Source organism: Lepidochelys kempii, chromosome 10, assembly GCF_965140265.1.
Source record: "Lepidochelys kempii isolate rLepKem1 chromosome 10, rLepKem1.hap2, whole genome shotgun sequence".
Lineage (NCBI taxonomy): Eukaryota > Metazoa > Chordata > Testudines > Cheloniidae > Lepidochelys > Lepidochelys kempii.
In genome coordinates, this window is record NC_133265.1 from 52530352 (window position 1) to 52550155 (window position 19804).

The 19804-nt window shown below is 42.4% G+C and overlaps 1 protein-coding gene across 3 annotated transcripts in view; it reads right to left on the reverse strand.

The window, feature by feature from the left end:
• Positions 1-19804, reverse strand: part of TLN2 (talin 2) — a 346170-nt gene that overhangs the window by 206397 nt on the left and 119969 nt on the right. For 2 of the 3 annotated variants that reach the window (XM_073303619.1, XM_073303617.1), the window contains exon 3: positions 16484-16571. The exons of the other annotated variant lie outside the window; for it this stretch is intronic. The gene's annotated coding sequence lies outside the window, so the exon portion shown is untranslated. The remainder of the gene's footprint in view (positions 1-16483; positions 16572-19804) is intronic. 3 annotated transcript variants of the gene reach the window in all.

Below are 19804 nucleotides of genomic sequence, written 5' to 3' on the forward strand. Positions count from 1 at the left end.
TTTGATAAAAACAGGCTTAATTCTTATGCTGGTGGGGGAGTATCAAGATAGTTTAAATTATACATTTATACAAAGTGATTAAATGACTCACTTTATGTCATGAGGATATTGCATTTCTTTATGACCAATAAAACTACAGACTTACCCAAAAAAATGGCAGTAGGTGTTTCAATCCACTGAACACAAAATGAAACATATGACAATAAAGGTAATATCTGAACCTACAGAAGCCCAATATACTTTTCCAGAGATTCTGGTCTCGCATCTCAGCTTGCACTTTTAAATCATCGAACAATTTGAATCTAGTGAGAGCTGTAATACAGGAATTATGACCTCTCACTACAAATTTACAGCACACACATTTCTGGAACTGAAGCCAGTGACACACTCCACACTAAAAGCATAGGGAGCACAGGAGCAAGTCTTGGCTCAGTTATGTTAATGCAACCCCACTGAGGCTGCACCAGTGTAAGAACAGAATTTGGAACAAAGCTTTATTTTTACAAAGCACACACCTATCCACTTTATCATTTAAAAATATGTTCACATCCAATTGAAAATAAATTTGTCTGCTCGCAGGTTCACTTTCCAGCATTACTTTTTATCTATGGATTCTGAAACTCAGTTCATTGTATGCAGTGGCTCTACTAATAAAGATTATCCAACTGCATATTTTGACGAGACCCCTGAAGTGTCAAAATAAGTGGGTCTCACTTCTGAAGTGCTGCATTCAGTTTCAGCATCAAGACAAACCCAACGAAGCATTTAGCTTTCCTGTATCATATCAGTATCTGCAGTATTCGGAACACACAAAGATCTATGATTTTTGTTGTCTGGACACCCATGAAGACATCCACTAACAGTTAAGGTGTCATTATATGGGTGGCAGGGGAGGTAAGAGAGGGTTGGGGGATCAGGTGAGGCAGGTTTGGAAGTAGGGGAGTAGGAGTGGGACAGTGGGAATGGGGATGAGAGGTGGGTGGCAGGGTGAATGGAGGAAAAATGGGGCAAGGGCACATTAGCCCCATATTCTCCTCTCCTGTGTATGCCCAGATTTGAGGGGCTCTTGACCCACTAGGAGGTCTGAGCCTCTCTCTTTGCCTGCCTTATATGAGCTGGGATATGGAGGACCTTGTCCCTCTATAATTGTCGGAGCCCCTCTCACTGCACACAATGAGTATGCTAGGATCTGGGGAGCCAGTGACCATCTAAAGGGGCTGGCAGAGTAAAGATGTGTGTTGATGGGCTATACTGGGGCACTGCTGAACAAGGGTAAGTTAAAGTTGCCTGGGCATCCTTAACTGTGCATTTCTAGTTTTCAGAAGTTTGAGTTCTGCTCAAATAATCATTCTGCAAGGCAATGATATACCACCAACTAATCTTACCTCTGTGTTAACATACTGTGACACAGTTCCTCCTCTGCCTTGGTGGGTCCTGTGCTTATTGGAGGATTTGCTCACCTCAGAGATTCACAGCAGCCCTCAGTTTGGCCACTTTTGCTAGTGGCTCAAACCTGCTGTTCACTCAGCTAACCTCATCACTGGCCAGCATGGGGAAAAGGAAGGAGAACAATCCCCGCAATCTCTGCTGGTCCACCTAATGGGTCAGGGGACAGGACAGGGACATTCCCTCTGGTGGGACCCACAGTCCAGGTCAACTCCTCCTGTATCCAATAGGGAGTTGGGGGATTGTGGGGGAACCCGGGCCCGCCCTGTACTCTGGGTTCCAGCCCAGGGCCCTGTGGATCACAGCTGTCTACAGTGTTTCATGTAACACCTGTGTGACAGCTACAACTCCCTGGGCTACTTCCCCATGGCCTCCTCCCAACACCTTCTGTATCCTCACCACAGGACCTTCCTCCTAATGCCAGATAGTGTTTGTACTCCTCAGTCCTCCAGCAGCACACCCTCTCACTCTCAACTCCTTGCGTGCCCCTCACTGAGTGAAGTGAGGTCCTTTTTAAACCAGCTGCCCTGATTAGCCTGCCTGCCATAATTGATTCTAGAAAGTTCTTAATTGGCTCCAGGTGTCCTAATTAGCCTGTCTGCCTTAATTGGTTCCAGCAAGTTCCTGATTGTTCTGGAACTGTCCCTGTTACCTTACCCAGGGAAAAGGGACCTGCTTAACCTGGGGCTAATATATCTGCCTTCTATCACTCTCCTGTAGCCATCTGGCCCGATCCTGCCACAATACCTTTCTGCTGTTGGATAAACCCTTTATGTTTACCCTACACAGAGCTGAGCATACTGCATTCAATACTGAATTTGTAAAGGCATATATTTTAGACCTATTAAAAACATGACCACTACAGACTTCCCAAGCAGAAGTAGACTCAAGAGAGAAGACTTTTTGGGAAAAGGATAAATAGGATCTCTCTCAGAGGGAAAACAGTGGTCCCTAAAATGATTGCTATAGGAGGATTCTAATAGCTATGTCTACACAGGCCTTTGTTCAGAAGATGTGAATGGTAAAGAAACACCTAGATTCATTCTTGAAAGGGAGAAAAAGAAGACAACTTGTTTGGGGATGGTTTAGGGGTGTAACTTACACAACTGAAGTGTACTAAACCATTTTAATTCTTTAGTGAGAATATAGCTTCAAATGCAACCAGTTCCCTCTTTAGCCAAACTTATAATTATTTCATTCATACTTCCATCCCCCCCCCCCCCCCCGCTTCTGCTCTACCTCTGGAATGCTCTAGTCTCGACCCAAATTACCACTACAATACATAACACACTGTGCCAGGTGTGCTTCCCCACACTTACCATGTAGGAATTAACTTAGGTCAGATGGGCCAATTAACCTATTAGGCTGCAGGCTGGGGGATATTTACACTGAGAGGAGATCCCTAATTAACGGAAGCTCACCAGTGGAGAAACAGGAGGGGCTTCTATAAAACCAGGGAGCTGGGAGCAGAAAGGGGGCTGCAGGGAGGAGAGCTGCCATCACTCCCCCTAGAATAAGGGAGAGAAAGGGACCAAAGAGGAAGGGTTTGTCTAGCAGACTCAGGAGACAGGGGTTTAGATAAGGTGGAGGATGCTAGCCTGGGATAAGTAAGGTCGGAAATAGTCCTGGCGAAAGGCAGGAAGGTTTGGGGTAGTACAAACTTTGGCTGCCAGACTTTGACTGGCTCCTGGACTGGAACCCAGAGTAGAGGGCAGGCCTGGGTTCCCCTACCAGCCACTGAATGAGTGGCACAAGCTGTGGAGTGACCCTGAAGTATGTCTGGGACCGTTCTGGGTTAGGGAGTGACTAACCCAGGGCAGTGGACTTAAAGCCTGCCCATTTGCTGTGGAGGACTTTGATAGAACCGCGGAGGAGAACTATTGTGATTCGGCCAGAGGGTTAAGTCAGGAAGACGAGGCACTGCAGCTTCGAGGTGCAAGAGAGGGGCCACAAAGCAAGATGATGGGCAGAGGAACTGCAAGAAGAGGATGTCAGGCTGAAAGGGCTAATCCCAGAGCAATCAGCAGGCAACGACCCTAGCAGTAAATAGTGAAACCCATCTCTCTCTCTCTCTCTCTCTCTCTCTCTCTCTCTCACACACACACACCTTCTGTAGTAGTTCCCATATCACTGTATTAACTTTAGGAACAACATAACACACCTGAGGAAGTACTTGCATGTTCATGGAGACCACAATAATAAACCTACCCCAAATATCTTTGGTGATTCAGACTCAAGTTATAATCTAGACCTACAACATGCACCCCTTGTCTACAAGGTGTTCAGGGAGCTCTAAGATGTTTGTATTGTGTTGTTGTAGCCATGTTGTTCCCAGGATATTAGAGAGACACAAGTTGGGGGAAATAATATTTTATTGGACTAACTTCTGTTGGTGAAAGAGACAAGCTTGCGAGCTACACAGAGCTCTTCTTCTGTTGTGGCAGGCAAAATAGTAATATACACAACAATGTATTCAACCATGGCTCCCAGTAGGTAACAAACAGCAGCTGACTAAAATATGCATTCACAAAAGTGTCCTCATTAGTCTCTAATGGGAAAAGATCACACAAAAACACAATGCAAATTTGAATAGTTGCCAAAAAAATGTTTTTCTGTCTGAAAGCAGTACCAGCTGTTTAAGATGTACCATGAATGCAGCTGCTGATCACTGCATGCAATACCTAGAATGCCAATAGATTTTCACATGGTGCTGCAGCAAGCTTAATCAAGTTCAATGTATGCTCCTTTCACATAACCATGTTAGCAGCTGCATGGGGGATTATATTCTTTAACCATTTAATACACTCTCAAACAGGAATTTAGAGACTAAATGGAAGGTATTGTCATGATTTTAATTCTCAGGATTCTCCATTCCCAGCCATGAAACAGTATGTGCATTCTAATTACTAGGAATATTTAGGTTTCAGAAAGCAACCGTGTTAGTCTGTATCCGCAAAAAGAACAGGAGTACTTGTGGCACCTTAGAGACCAACACATTTATTTTATGCTCAAATAAATTTGTTAGTCTCTAAGGTGCCACAAGTACTCCTGTTCTTTTTTAAAGAATATTTAGCTTCTCTAAAGAAATCCGTGTTTGGAAAGGGGATAGTAGGAAATTGTTAGCTAGGATTATGAGGATGGGATGAGGAAGGTGGGGCTGCAGATTCATGAACTGGCGAAAAATTCAGACTGGGAAACTTCATGGGGTGAAGGGGCACTTGTGGATGCTGGAGTGTTCAGTAATTGGCAACAGTTAGGGTACCGAGGGAAGTAGGAAACTTCAGCAGCTGGATGACTGTGTAGATCAGTCACTGGGTGCACAGTTGAGTCAACTTTTCAGTGCAGTTTATGGAGGATGAATTAGTTGTGTTGGGTGTTACAGTTCTTCCAAATTTTAAATAAATACAACCCTTCCACATACATCATTTAAGATACAAGTACTTCCATTAGAGTGGCAAATGCAGAGACGAGAACACTCCCCCTTGTGCAGATTTAAATAGCTTCACAGGATGTGTCAAGAGCTCCTCTCTTTAGTACACAGCAACAATAAAAGGCCTCCTACAAAAAAAACAAAAAAACCCAAAACCAACACACCACAAACACTTGGGGTTAATAACTTTATAAGACCTTAATTAAGGGTGTTATGCTAATCAACTTCTATCACGTATTTATATAACATACAAATTTTAATTGTCAAATGCAAGAACTACACATGGTACACAAAAGTTAGACTCTGGATTTAGTAATTTTATATTTCACAAAGGCTGAGCATCTTTGCAAGTGATCATGCCCATTAAATGGAGACTCCATCAGTACAATACAAAAGTGAAGTATTTAGAGGAGTGGTTCTCAACCTCTTCAATACTGGGACTGCCCCCAAAATCTCCTCCATCTCCTCCCATTTAGAATTATGAGAAGAGCAGGGTGGTTAAAACCAACATGAGTTTGCAGTCCCCAAATCAACCCCTCGTGTCATATTCTGACCCAGAACGTATTCCGCCTCTGGAGAGAAGCATGCAGAGCAAAACCGTGCCGTTGGGGGAGGCACTCTGCAAAGGCAGCATCACAAGGAAAACCACTGCCTCTTCTGAGCTCAAGCACTCGATTCAGAATTTGGCCATGAGCAAGCCAACACACTTTGGCATGCAAGAGGCTCTCTTGAAGATGAAGGGAAAAGTCAAGACTTGCAGATGCAAGCTGGACTAAAGAACTCGTAAGGGAGACAGCTAGGTGAGGAAAATGCCCAGTGGAAGCATGTGACTACAAAATCCAGGCAGAGGAAAAGACCAGCTAGTGAAGGAGAAAGAGCTCAGCTCAGGAACAGGTGTGTTAAGTTGGAAAATGAAGAAGGGGCACACCAGGCTGTAACTGAATGAGGGAGGGCAAGGAAGAAGAGAAGAGTGGCTAGTCCTGGAAGAAGAAGGGAAGAGCCAATGGAGATACCCAGAGTTCAGAGCCCAGGAGGATATAGGATGACTTGCAGAAGATTGCAAGAGATAATAAAGAACAAGAGGACTTGCAGCTAGAAAGACCAGGAGAAAAACCAGAGATAGCACAAGTCAGATGGTTGTGGTCCCCATGAAGTCTGTTTGGGAGTGGGGTTTCACTAAACACAGGTTGAAAACCGGATTCAACAGCACTGCAGAAACCACAATGGATGTTAAATAGGGACTGCTACCATTATGGTAAAGAGAGAAGTGTTAATTACACACACTTGTTTTGTTGTGCTACAGTTCAATTAGATAATTAATCTAGTGCATTGACACTTCCTGCCTGCTAACAGGAGGTCAAATCTATCACTTCATCGAATGCGCTCACAGGGAGACTCCAGCAGCAACAGTCCTGAGAAGCTTCAGCAAACATTAACCCACCCTTCTGTTGATGCCTGGGTCCATTTCTTTTCCTTAGCAAAGCTCATTTCCATGCGTCACAGATCCACAGGGTCTGGTCTATGCTCCAGTCCCTTGAGAGTGACCCCTATAGTGTGCTGGGCCCAAGGAACCTACACAGGGGCAGGAGGTAAGCCCAGACTCAGACTCAAGATCAAACCCCTATATGTCTATAGAAAAGTTCTAACGTAGGCCAGGGCCCTGTCTCCAGGGACCCCTCAGGAGTGGAGGGTTCAAGCCTGAATCCCGTGGATGCTTGGACCCCAGCCCCCCAACACTTGGGCTCTGAGAGTCTGCCAACACTATTTCTCAGTGCCATGGGACATCATCCTTTGACCTTTCTATCCCAAGAATGGCCAATCAACTTCCAGGAAATGGAAGAAACCTCTTAGATCATGTAGAGCTCCTCGGCATTTAACCCTTCCATTCTGTCTTGATCACTGGACTGCAAGCAGAACGAACTTTCTCCTGCATTTGTAATGGCCACCAACATGAAGTCCTTGGCCAAGTTCTCCATGAGTTAGTCAAAGGAGCACACCCTGATTTTAGTTAATTTCTGGTGCAAGGTGAGCAAACGATTCAACTTGAGCAAGAGTTCCAGGAACGACCAGGCATACCAGCTAATAGCAAAGAAGCTGGCAGTGCCAGGGATTCACCGGACCGGTAACCAGTGCAGGGAGTGGATTAGGAGGCTCAGGATCGACTACTGGAAAGCCAGGGATGAGACCTGCACATCTGGGTACTCGCCATCTTCCTGCCCGTTTTATGAGGAGTTTGACTGGGAGCTGAGTACTGCGCTGAGCACAGAGCCAACAGCACTTCATGACAGCCTGGTGAGCCAGGAGAGCGACCTTCCACCCCTGAATCCAGGACAGGAATAGAGGGGAGCCAGCAAGTGCCGGAACAGGCAGACAAAGTGACCTGTGCTCACACTGGTTCCCAAGGAGGCTTTGCCACCAAAGCAGCTGCAGCACTTTCTGGGTCTCTACTCGGAGATAGCAAGGGCTGGAGCTGTCAGCCCTTCCAACAGTGGGGATCAGGCTGTCAGTCCCCCCTGCTCAGGCTTCAGCCCCCCACCCCCCACCCCAAGATTAGTCTCCCTGCCACCGGTTATTTTTAGTAGACGTCACAGACAGGTCACAGGTTTCCATGAATTTTTGTTTATTGCCCGCAACCCGTCTGTGACTTTTACTAAAAATAACAGGGACAAAATCTTAACCTTACCCGTGGACAAAAATTAATTACAACTGGTGATATTGCAAAAATCTCCCTCTACCTTTTACTAATGCAATTAATAAAAGGAGTGTATTTATTTAATTTATTATTAAATATTGTGCTAAATGCAATCCTAGGCATATGAATATTGAAGAACTGTATTCATTTGACATTACACAACCTAAGCTGATGCTAGAATTCTTATACATAAATATGAGATCACTTGACCCACTTTTTAAAGACTTTTGTGTCCCTGTCCACAATAATCTGCAATGACATTTAGAAGTTCCTACAAAAACATTCCATCATATGAAAAATGCATTTTCTCTTATGCCATTTTGCTTTATTTGCTTATACAAACTCTCATCATTTCCCAAAGATTTACCTTATAGCCACTGCTCAAGGCCAAAAGAAAGTCAAATTATGTTTTCTTATAACTTTTTATCCCTCTTAAGTCTAGCTAATAACCACTATATCCTACTCATTCGTATTTTACTCTAAAAAATGCCAAGTAGACGTCCTCAGGGTTTCAAAATGAATTGACATCACACCTTAATGATGTAGGATATGCACTTGACTCGAAAATGAGATTAAAAAAATTAAAACCAGGCAGCACAGAAAGAACAAACAAGCTGTTACAAATGATAAAGTGTCCACTGCTAGCAGAAATCTCGATTCATTCTGGTTCCCCACTTGTTATGAGATGTGTCACTTTCAGGGTCTTATTTCAAGTCATAGCAGCTGCTGCAACTATCAGTCGTGAGATGTTAACCAAGGTTGGAAGTTGTATCTCTGGACTTAATACAGTGGGTACAACAGAGAGGCTAGGGCCCTGCAACCCAACCCAACTCAACCTGACAAGACCTGCATAGTACACAGATGTAACCACAAGGGCTTTAGTCTCCACATTAGTGGCTCCTGTATCAATTCATACACATTTTGAAGTATCTTTTAAAACAGGGGTTCTCAAACTTCATTGCACTGCGACCCACTTCTGACAACGAAAATCACAACATGACCCCAATGTCCCGTACTACTCTAGATTCTAGAGTCTAGAATCAGGGCTGGCGTTAGGGGGCGGTAAGCCGCGCAATCACCCGTGGCCCCATTCCACAGGGGGCTGAGTGAAGCTAAGTTGCTCATGTGTTGGCTTCAGCCCTGAGCAGCAGGGCTTGGGCTTCAGCTTCTGCTTCTGCCCCCGGCAGCAAGGAGTCTAATATCAGCCCTGGCAACCCCGTTTAAAGAAACTCGGACCCACAGTTTGAGAACCGCTGTTTTAAAAAAATCTTTGTTATTTGCACCAGTTCTGGATTATCTGAGGTTTACAAAAAATGTAGCAGGCCACTCGGGGGCCCTTCTAGTTAGTGCTCACTGATGTCATGGGAGAGGTTTTATTCTCAGGTCCAATTTCTTACTCCCTAAGTCAGTAGAGACTAGGAGGCCTGAGAGGGAAGTATGCTCATGACCTGATGACAAGTGTCGGATCCAGGAGGAGAAAACAACTGGACGTCTCAGGCTTGGGCCAGTTATCCTCTCTCCCTGTCCGTGGGGTCAGTGTGGCTGCATGTCCCGCTCCTGCCAGATGCCGCCACCTTGCTTTGCTGTGCGTGCTGCGTAGCGAATGTGCGGAGGAGTTCAGCCCCTCATGCCGCAGTGCACACACCGCACAGCAGGGAGCAACGGCTGGAAGAAGCAGTTCAGGCGTGCAAGTGCACACAGCTGTCCTGTTGACCCCACGGACCTAAAAATTAGGCCCACACAGACGTCTAGGATAGGATACCGAACTGAGACTCAAGAGACATGTGTTATGCCACGGATCCGCTGTGCGACCATGGGTTAGACAATTCACCTCTCAGACTCAGTTTCCCATCCCACCCTCTGCCTGATTTGTCTATTTAGATAGCCCTATTCCCCCCAGAGCTGACCATCTCTGTGCATTTGTACACTGCTTTTCACAGGGAGCCCCTCATCTCTGTTGAGTGTGTCTAGGCACTACTGTATTAAATTAATAATGCCAAAAAAATCACACAACCATCGGGCTGCATTTTGCTGCATCCCAAAAATGTAAAAAATGGTAACTTATTCAAAGAGTAGAACTCTTGGATGGAAAAGTCTCATGAAAATTCAGTTGTGCTGTTAACAGTGGTACAGAAGACAAGTCAGGGATATCGACGAGATTTTATAGTTGCCTCTCAAATGATCTGGAAAATATTATTTTACCAGTTTATTTATTTCCCCTGAACAGGGGGCATGTCAAGCTGTCCCAACAGGCTGGTGTATATTACCCTGAAGCAAACCAGGGCATATTTCAGAGTCATCTATCTTAAGGGAAAACCCATTCATTAGCCTCTCACCTGAACAGCTTCTTCCAAAGCTGATTTAGCAATTCAGAAAGCAACCATTCAACAGCCACCTCCCTACTTCCCTGTTTTGCCCTCCTGTCTCTTTCAGTACAATAGTACACGTCAGCAGATTTTTATACTTGCCTCCCATCTGAGGGTTTCATTCCAGGGAATAGAAAATAAACAGGCAAGATAAAGTTATCCATCTTGAAGTGACCCCACTGCAGGTTCAACACTTGCAATACACGGTACTGCCTCTTATCCATTCAGCAAGCAAGCAAGGCTTTAAAACCATTAGTCATTAGGGAAAAGAACTTAGTTGTACAAAGATCGGTATGAGTCAATGACCAAAAAAAATAAAAATAAAATATCCTACTTGAACTTTTGAGGGAGGTTGAATGTAGAAACAAAAAATAAGGAAGCAACATCAGGATTCTGTGAAATAAAAGTGCCAGTTCTTAACTCTTTACTGATGCAAAACTCCACCTGAGTGTAATAGTGGCAGCTGAAAAAGGATTTCATGTTTGAGCACAGTATTTGCTTTTGAAGTAAACTCAGGGGAACTATGCATAAAAATTTCAGGCATGACAGCACAGGTACTGGTTCTGTAATGAAACTATCACCACACATGTTTCAGAGTAGCAGCCGTGTTAGTCTGTATTCGCAAAAAGAAAAGGAGTACCTGTAAGGTGCCACAAGTACTCCTTTTCTTATCACCACACAGAATATCGTTTCCACTAGGAGGAGGACATTCATTGATTAAACAAAGCTTACAAATGACAGATGTAATGGCTCAGATTTGGACCCAAATTAGTAAAATGTGATTGCATTTAAAGGCTTCATTTTAAAAAATAGGTCATATTTTAATGGGTTAATCTTTTTAAAGAACTCATTTGTCCTTCGAACTGATGCTTTGTGATGTGGAATGGATAAATGAAGGGACACCTCCAGATTTAAGCCATTTAGGCATGTTGATTACGACCCAAGAATGGTGATATTTTAAATTTAACAACCTAATCCCCCTTCTTTTTCAGGTACTGCCTTGCTCGTATCAGTACTAAGTGTGTTTCCTGTTCTGTTGTATGATTCCCAAAGTGATACTCTCTTGACTGGTAGCTAAGTTCATGAGTTTTCAGGAACTTTATTTTAAAGATAGTCATTCCACTGACAGACAGTCCAACCCTTAAAAGACAAGATGACAAATCAGCTTTTGAGTTCAGCAAGGCTTGTTACTTCCAAAGACAGCCTTTCAGTCCGACAGCTGAATTATTTCTGACACCACAAAGGACCTATGATGGTATACGTAAACTATATAATGACCCACACACTGCCTGTCTTCATCCCTTGAATGGAGACGGGGGAGTTTCTTATGGTTAAGTTAAGAACACTCCCACAACAGCACCTGTTCTGTCTGATTGCTACTGTAGTTACCAATCCAGGGATGACAGAGAAAGGTGACTGGGTACTGGTGGGAAGGCATGGAGCAGTTTGCTTGGCCATATTTGTAACAGCACTTCCAGCACGAACCCTGGTGACACTAATACTCAGAATGACTACGTTGTGTGATCCATTTGTAGAATTCTTATTTACTTTCAACCAAACCAGCTGAATTCTTCGCAGTTTCAGATTCCGCTTTCCTTGCAGACTGCCTGTGCAACCGAAGGGCTTCGAGATTTACCTTTCTACAACACATGAATAGTTTTCAGTGATCATGGTTTCACTCAATGGAACTCAGGAAGAAATCTCTAATCTCCATCTATTACTTCAAATGGGACATAATGGTGATTTCTCTGCTATTACTAGCACATACTGTTATCTCATTGCACCGATAGAACCATTCAGGCTCATTTTTTGATAAAGTTTATTCTTTCAGTTTAACAGCATCCATATATCTGGAAGCAAAAATAATTCAAAAAAGTCCCCTATTCAGACTAATATCTGCCGTGATCAGCCCTCCAACTGGAGCTTTAAAAAACGTATTTTATTTCACACACCAGACCAATCATTACATTCAAACTTAATGCTGGGAATGGTCAGCGAACCAAGTTTCTACCTGAAGTCATCATTTTATTCATATCTTATGCAGCATCACTCAAGTGATAAATTACCATCCTTCCTAACGCAGTACTTCCTGCTTCCACCCACAGAAGGGAAAAAAAAAAAAAAGATTAACCTTATTCCATCTCTCTTCTGACAGTTCAGATGGATGACTTGAATAAATGACTAGATGAATATGGCTTCAGCCATCAAATGTAACATTATTTACGCAAATGCTTCAATATTGCATACATCCAATTTGGGGAGCAGGGGAGGAAGGTGAGCATCTAGGCCCCCACTGGGCCTTTCCGTTTTTATAGCATGCTGGGAGAGCCTCAAAAAGAAAAAGGTTGAGAAGCCCTGCTCTACATCATAGAATACACCTGAACATTGAAAAACAAGTTTGGGATGTGGAGCCTAAGCTTAAAATGCAACCGTTTTCCTGGTCCTCTTGGATCCATTTTTTCCTAAACTAGAAGAGCAAAACAGGAAATCAAAATACTCCACTGATTTTATTCTGAGTATCACTTACTCTACAGGTTTCAGAGTAGCAGCCATGTTAGTCTGTATTCGCAAAAAGAAAAGGAGTACTTGTGGCACCCTAGAGATGAACAAATTTACAAATAAATGTGTTAGTCTCTAAGGTGCCACAAGTACTCCTTTTCTACTTACTCTACAGTTCACTTATACATACAGCCAGCAGCTCTAGCTGTTACGGTCAGAAAAGAGAAATCTGTGTGTACTTTGAGTGATTCACTTATAAATCAGATAAACAAGAACAAACTACAAATATTTCCTGGAGGATTTTCTTATGGTTAAGCCAAGAATACTCCCGTAACAGCACCTGTTCTGACTGATTGCTACAGTAGTTACCAATCCAGCTCAGCCAGTTGTATAGCCAGACTAAATACATCTAAATTAAGAGATGATTTCATCAACTTCTAAAATGAAAATGGACTAGATTTTTAACCATGTTATTTGATATTTTTAAGTTAAAGGATCCATAGAATAATGGGACCAGAAAATGGTCCTCAACTATTTAAGAATTATTATAAGGCTATTTTCTAGCAGGCTTAGCACAGATAATAAGGATGCTCTAGAACAGATAGTGTTAGCTTTATATTCATCTGAGTTACATACTCACATTTCTACCTTTTTTTCACAAGCCAGTGGAAATATCAGTTACCAACAATAAATTAAATAATGGCTGGAGGTGTACAGATATTGACACAGCTGCTCCTACGTTCATGAGAGACCTGAGTCTCAACTCAACATTTGAGTACCTCATCTGTAATTCCACTTTAGGGGACCTTTTCTGCTGTCAATAATAAGCACTAGCAACTTTAGTACCCCTATTCTGCTTGATTTAACAAGTAACTTGCATTCTTATTCTGCCAAACCTTGTCAGGCTCATCTGTTCTGTTCGGCAGTGTGCATCAGAAAAAGCAAGAGCAAGTGTTGTAAATAAAGGAAAGGGGTAGAAATATGTAGCACTGAAAATAAGGCAACACATTAGGTGAAATGCAGAGACTGAAAGTCTGCTGGAAATACTGCAAAATCTTGCATTTCCAGCAGGCCTTTTCACAAAGACTTTCACTAGACTATGCTCCCTTTCCACTGGCAAAAGCACCAACCAAACAATCCTCAAACAAAATCAATATTAAATAAAGTTACTACAATTTTAAAAAGCTCCCGCTTTTATCCCACTCTGGGAGAAGTCCCTGAGACTTCATGACATCCACCAGAAACTTGGCCACGGCTATCAATTTTACAGAAAAGGTGCTCAGATACTACAGTGATGGATGGCAGGGAAAAACAAAGATTGTTAACAGACGAGACCAGTGGTTCTCAAACTTTTGTATTGGTGACCCCTTTCATACAGCAAGCCTATGAGTGTGACCCCCCCCCCATATATTAAAAACACTTTTTGAATATATATATTTAACACCATTATAAATGCTGGAGGCGAAGCAGGGTTCGGGGGTGGAGGCTGACCGCTTGCGACCCCCCCCCCCATGTAATAACCTCACAACCCCCCCAGTCTGTATTAGACTATGAGGAGCAATGGCTCCAAGCATGGCAGTGTACGCTCAATTAAGGGACCTTTTAGAGAGAATTTTATGAGCTTGGATGCATTTACATTTCCTAATCAGTATATGGCTACCATTCAAGGCATCACGCAATATGAACATATACAAGTATTTTTGTCAATTGAAGACTTCAGTTGGCCACATAACTTTGTGGTATACCTTTAGACTCATGGGCTCCATAGCTACAGACCCTCCTCTACCATGTACATATTTTTAATTGAGGATCAACACTTGTTTTTAGAAAGCTTCAAAAATTGTACAATTCATAAAAGGAATGTTTTATACCAAATGTGTATCAGGAACTTCACAAAACAAGCAGCCCAAGACAGCCCTGAGGAGCTTACAGTTTAGAATCTAAGTATCATATATGTGGGAAGAAGCAAACAATTGAAAGGTGCCAAGGAAGGACAGAGTAAGATCATGTGGTGGTGCTGTCTTCATTTAGTGATCCAAAGTCTCATCTTATTCCTGAATACACAAGAATCCAAAGCACACATGATTAGCACGTAAACTGTGGATTCAAAGCAGGATGTGCACCCAGCCCTCTCACCTCCCAGCAAAAATCTTAAAGTTGTTTCAACTCCCAAGTTGCCTGACCACTTCAGAGAATGACAAAGTGAACTGAAGTGACAAGTACAGCTGTAGTCATTTGTGTCCTTTACGCGTAGGAACATGTCATTTTACACACATGGCTGCCATTAAAAAAACAGAAAGATTGTTTTGAGCAGGCCAAAGTGAGAGAGTCACGAGTGTACACCAGGCCTCAAAAGTCTCTGGATTCAAACAGCCTTTTCCACCAGATGAAGTTTGTCTGCTCATGATTTTCCCTAGTCCTTTTGTCACTTTTCTTCCAAAGTCTACTAATATGGACCCCACCTAGTCACCTTCGGACTTACAGTAACTCCTCACTTAACGTGTCCCAGTTAACGTTGTTACGTTGCTGATCAGTTACAGTACATGCTCGTTAAAAGTTGCGCAATGCTCCCTTATAACATTGTTTGGCAGCCGCCTGCTTCGTCCACTGCTTGCAGGAAGAGCAGCCCACTGGAGCTAGCTGGTGGGGGGCTTGGAACCAGGGTGGGCTGGCAGCCCGCATCAGCTCCCCTAAGTTCCCTGTGCAGCAGCCGCCCAGCAGCTCAGCTGTCCCTCCCCACACCGCCCTGTGCTGCTCCTGCCCTCTGCCTTGGAGCTGCTCCCGGGAGCCTCCTGCTTGCTGTGCAGGGTGGGGGAAAGAGGGTTGCTAATATCAGGGTGTCCCCCTCCCCCTCGCTCCTGTACCCTATCTTCACAGAGCGGGGGTCGGGGCGGGGGGGGAAGGGCTCAGGAGGGAGGGAGCTTGCTGGCAGCAGCTGCTGTCTCAACTTGCTGATCTACTTAAAAAGGCAGTGTACTTAGAGTGGAGTCAACATACTTAAAGGAGCAATGCGCGTCCTCTCTCTCTCTCTCTCTCTCTCTCTCTCTCTCTCTCACACACACACACTCTGTCTCTCTCACTCACACATGGTGTGTGTGTCTGGCTCACACACACGCACCCCCCTCCCCCGCCCCGGGCACTTTGGAAAGTGGAAGGAGTGGTGCGCTCCAGTGGGATAGCATGGGTTCATCATCACGTTCTGTTTCCACAGGGAATGCTTGCAGCCACTGCCATGCTGTGTCTCCTCCCTTCATTTGTGCTGCCTTGTAGAGTGTGAGGTTCCATTAACAACGTGTTAACCCTTGAGGGCTTAGCCGAGTGCTAGTTAATCATTTGGTAGTAACACGTTCCCTGGGAAATATCCCACCCTCTGACTCCACCACCTCAACGAAGCTTCACAATCATCATTGCTGTGTACAGTACCAAATTGTTTGTTTAAAACTTATACTCTGTGTGTGTAGGTATAGTCTTTTGTCTGGTGAAAAAATTTTTCCTGGAACCTAACCCCCCGCATTTACATTAATTCTTACAGGGAAATTGGATTCACTTAAAATCGTTTCACTTAAAGTAGCATTTTTCAGGAACATAACTACACGTTAAGCGAGTAAACATTAAACACATTTGTTCCCATGCAAGTAAAGATCTGGTCCTTCATCCCACTGCTTGGAGAAACTATTTGCTGGATGTTTATACCCGAATGCTCCTTTTGGAGACAGTTAAAAATAGCGAGGGACTTGCATGGCCAGTGTAGCCTTCACTAATTAGACTCCTCTGGCTTCTATTCACTTAATGTTTATTTGAAGCCCTCAAAGCTCAGACACTACACTTGCTCTTCAGCTTGATTTTTCTTTTACAACATATCCGGAACGTTGAGCAGTTCATACGCTTTTCTAAAGAAAGTACTATGGTGATTAAAGCATCTGGGCCGAAGATAAATAGAAAAGATTCTTTAGAAGTATTAAAGTAAGTTTTATATCACTAGAGCGCCCACTGAAGTTAAACCACCATTAGCCATTCAAATTTACAAGTAAAAGTAAAGAGAAATCTTACCTCAAAATTTAAGTTCATTTAATTAAAAAAAAACCAAGGTTGGCTGAAAGTGTTGCTTGACCATAGGGAACATTTCCAGTCACCAGATCTGTAACATCAGGAAATAAACAAATTACTTTCTTATTCACTATCCATTCACATCTAGTCTTCCAGTGCCTCATTGCAGCACACTGGGAAGGAAATAACTCAGGAAAGTATGAGTTTCCTTTTTCTCCATGAGAGTCAGAAATTTGCAGTGCCAATAAGGATAGAGTTGCTCAGATACAATTTTAAGAGAATGAAATTAAATGTAGGTCTCTACATCACACATTCAGACTGACATTTAAAAGCTGGTGTTCAAAGAGACATGACCCGAGTGCAGCTCAGTACCTTGCTACAACTTATTAATATTGGTTTCAAACAATATTGTTTTTTAATATTAATACAATATTAATATAATGGTTTGAAACATAAGACAAAGCCTTTAAAAAAGACTGAAAAAGTGAATTGAATAACCTCTGTTTCTAATTTTAACAAAAAAACCCCCATAACATACAGATTTCAATCTCATTTGCACAGGACAAAAAATACGTCACTGAGCCTAAGCGTGAGTTATAAGTTTAAACTTAAATATCTTTTCTTTGAAGAGCCGTGAGAAGAGCAGTACTTTTTCTTTGAACACTAGCAAAAATTACAGCTTGGTGTTCTTTGCTGTGGTAACCTCTCCAAGCATAGCAATATGAAAGGACAAGCAGAAGCAAGCCTGAATTGTACTGCTGCATACATTCCTCAGACATTCAATGTGGGCGGAGTGTATTTTTTAAAATATGTATGTTTCTTGATCTTTTTCTTTAGTATCCATCCCAAGTTCTTGGCACTTTACAGCAACTGAAATATATACAAAGTCACGTTACTGCACTCTGTTCCATATTTTGACCATCTACGTTTCAGTTTGGTCTACATTTCTTTTTAGAAAGAGAATGACGTTTATGGCCTTGTCTACACTAGAAAGTTGTACCCCTTTTGTCATACTAGTAAAGCTAACTGCATTTATTTTAGGGGGATTGAACTAATTTATGTTGGTTAAGAAAGTGATCAGTACCAGTATAGCTCTTCCTGTATGGGAAGGGAAATAAACTATAACAGTATAAGACACCTTTATGCCAGCCTAACTGCACCCACATTAAGGACAGTACCAGTATAAATTTAACTGTATCAGTAAAAAAAAAATCCCATTCCTAACGAACATAATTAGACCAGTGCAACTTTCAAGTGCAGATCAGGCCTATGGTAAAGCAACTAGAATATTCAACTAAACAGAGTCAAATAAAAGCAGCCATCCTGTGCCCTATGGACTGCTCGCTTAAATTCAATTTCTTTCTAAAGATAAAGTCATCTTTAACACGCATAATTTTGTATACATAATACATTCCCTTAGGAGGTTTGCGTACAAAGAATTTAGTTGGACACAGAAATTGCATAGGTGTTATTCTAAACATGTATTCATATTACAACACCACCCAAAAGCCCAGTCAGTATAGGGCCCGACTGTGCTACGTCCCTACTTTCAAGAGCTCACCGTCGACTTTTTACAATTATATTTGTAGAAGTTAACTGATACTATTCAAGAGTAAAGGTGTTAGCGCTCCCAACTGCATCAAACTGCATTCAAATGTCACAAATCTTCTATTTTAGATATAACTGATCAGCTATCTGAGGTAGCATTAAGTGTTACAATTTGTACAAAACTGAAAATTTCTAAAAGGTGTCAGTTACTTGACTTTAAATATTAGTGTCCAGTTACAGTTTTACGGTCACCTGCATCTCACTACACCAACACTATTTCATGTTCACTGATACCATCATTTTAAATTCTTTGTTAGTAAGGGGCATAGTCTTTGGGCCCTGTTGGATCTCCAACTTCTTAGATTATCATGCAATAATCAAGAGTGTTTTCACCTTAAGTTGGCGACTTAGTTACTGTAAGCCCGGTCTTTGCCACATCTACATAGAAAACTACTTGCATGAAGAGTGAATTATATTTGGAGACCACTGAAACCTCAGCTACTGCACAGGGTGGCAGCCCCCCACCCGGTGTTGCTTCTTGCTAGTAGTCTATGACACTGGATATCCATATCCACCAAGCATTTTCCTAGTTCAGTGTAAGATGCTGGTTTTGACCCAAGTGGTTTGGAAACTGGTCACCTTGGAGATAACCCCTCAATGTCCGTGATGCTCAAGCAAAGGCAACTCTGGCACTATCTAAAAATCCTGATGTAACTAGTGAGAACATGGTGGCGTAATGTTCAGTGAGAAGTTCCTAACTTAAACTTCCTCTGACAAAGCCAGCGTGTTGGCCTTCAGATCACTTTGAGAGGCTTATCTACTCAGACAAACTTTATCCAGACATATGGGAAAGTTTGTTGTTCCTTTCACAATGTGAGGATGTATTTGTTGCACATGCTAAATATGAAGAAATTAGTAAAGAGCATTGCAGAAAACAATTTGGGATTTATTTTAAGCCTGTCTTAAGCAGCTACATGCTGCTGAAACTAGGAATTACTTGAACTTGTATTAGGTAACATAGAACATTTACAGTCTAGGAAACTGAGATTTAGTACACACTGTACAAGTTTTGTGTTTGGGTTTTGGGGGTTTTCTTTTGCTTTCACCAATGTTATATTTTAATGGCTTTCACCAATGTTATATTTTAATATTCATCTGAATATTAGGCAGCTGTGGAAAGACCTTTGTGTGTTTATTTTTCGACAAGATTTGTTGCCACTGTGATAGCATTTACTTTTCACTTCTTCTCAAAGTGATAATTAGAGCTAACTAGAGTCTAAAAATGTATAATTATTGTTTGTTCATTCTTTTGTCCTCATTTCCTGAAACGCAGCCAGAAGAGGAAACTGAACTGCCTAAAGCTTGCTCAGCAAATTATCTGCTCTGAATCCTTGAACGGTCTACAATGTGAACCTACGTAAAGTCTAACCTCTTTTTATTGGAAAAAAAATGAGCACACACTACATAAATCCAGATTCACCTACAACGTGTAACAGGACCTTCTGACTGACTTTTACACCGACACTTATTTTTAGCTAAACTGTAGTTTGATCACTGCAATATCTGATCGTACAAAATTATTAATCTGAGTATTGGTGATCTGAGTCCAATGAAAAGAGAAACACCCTCTGCAGTAAAAAGTTAAGTTATCTGATATTCCTGGGTCAATACCCTTGCAGAAGTCTATACAAGACATATTGTACACTCCAGGTGGATGACTCATCTGTGGTTACAAAACCATTTCCCAGTGATTTCACATCATGAGTCTCAAAAGCA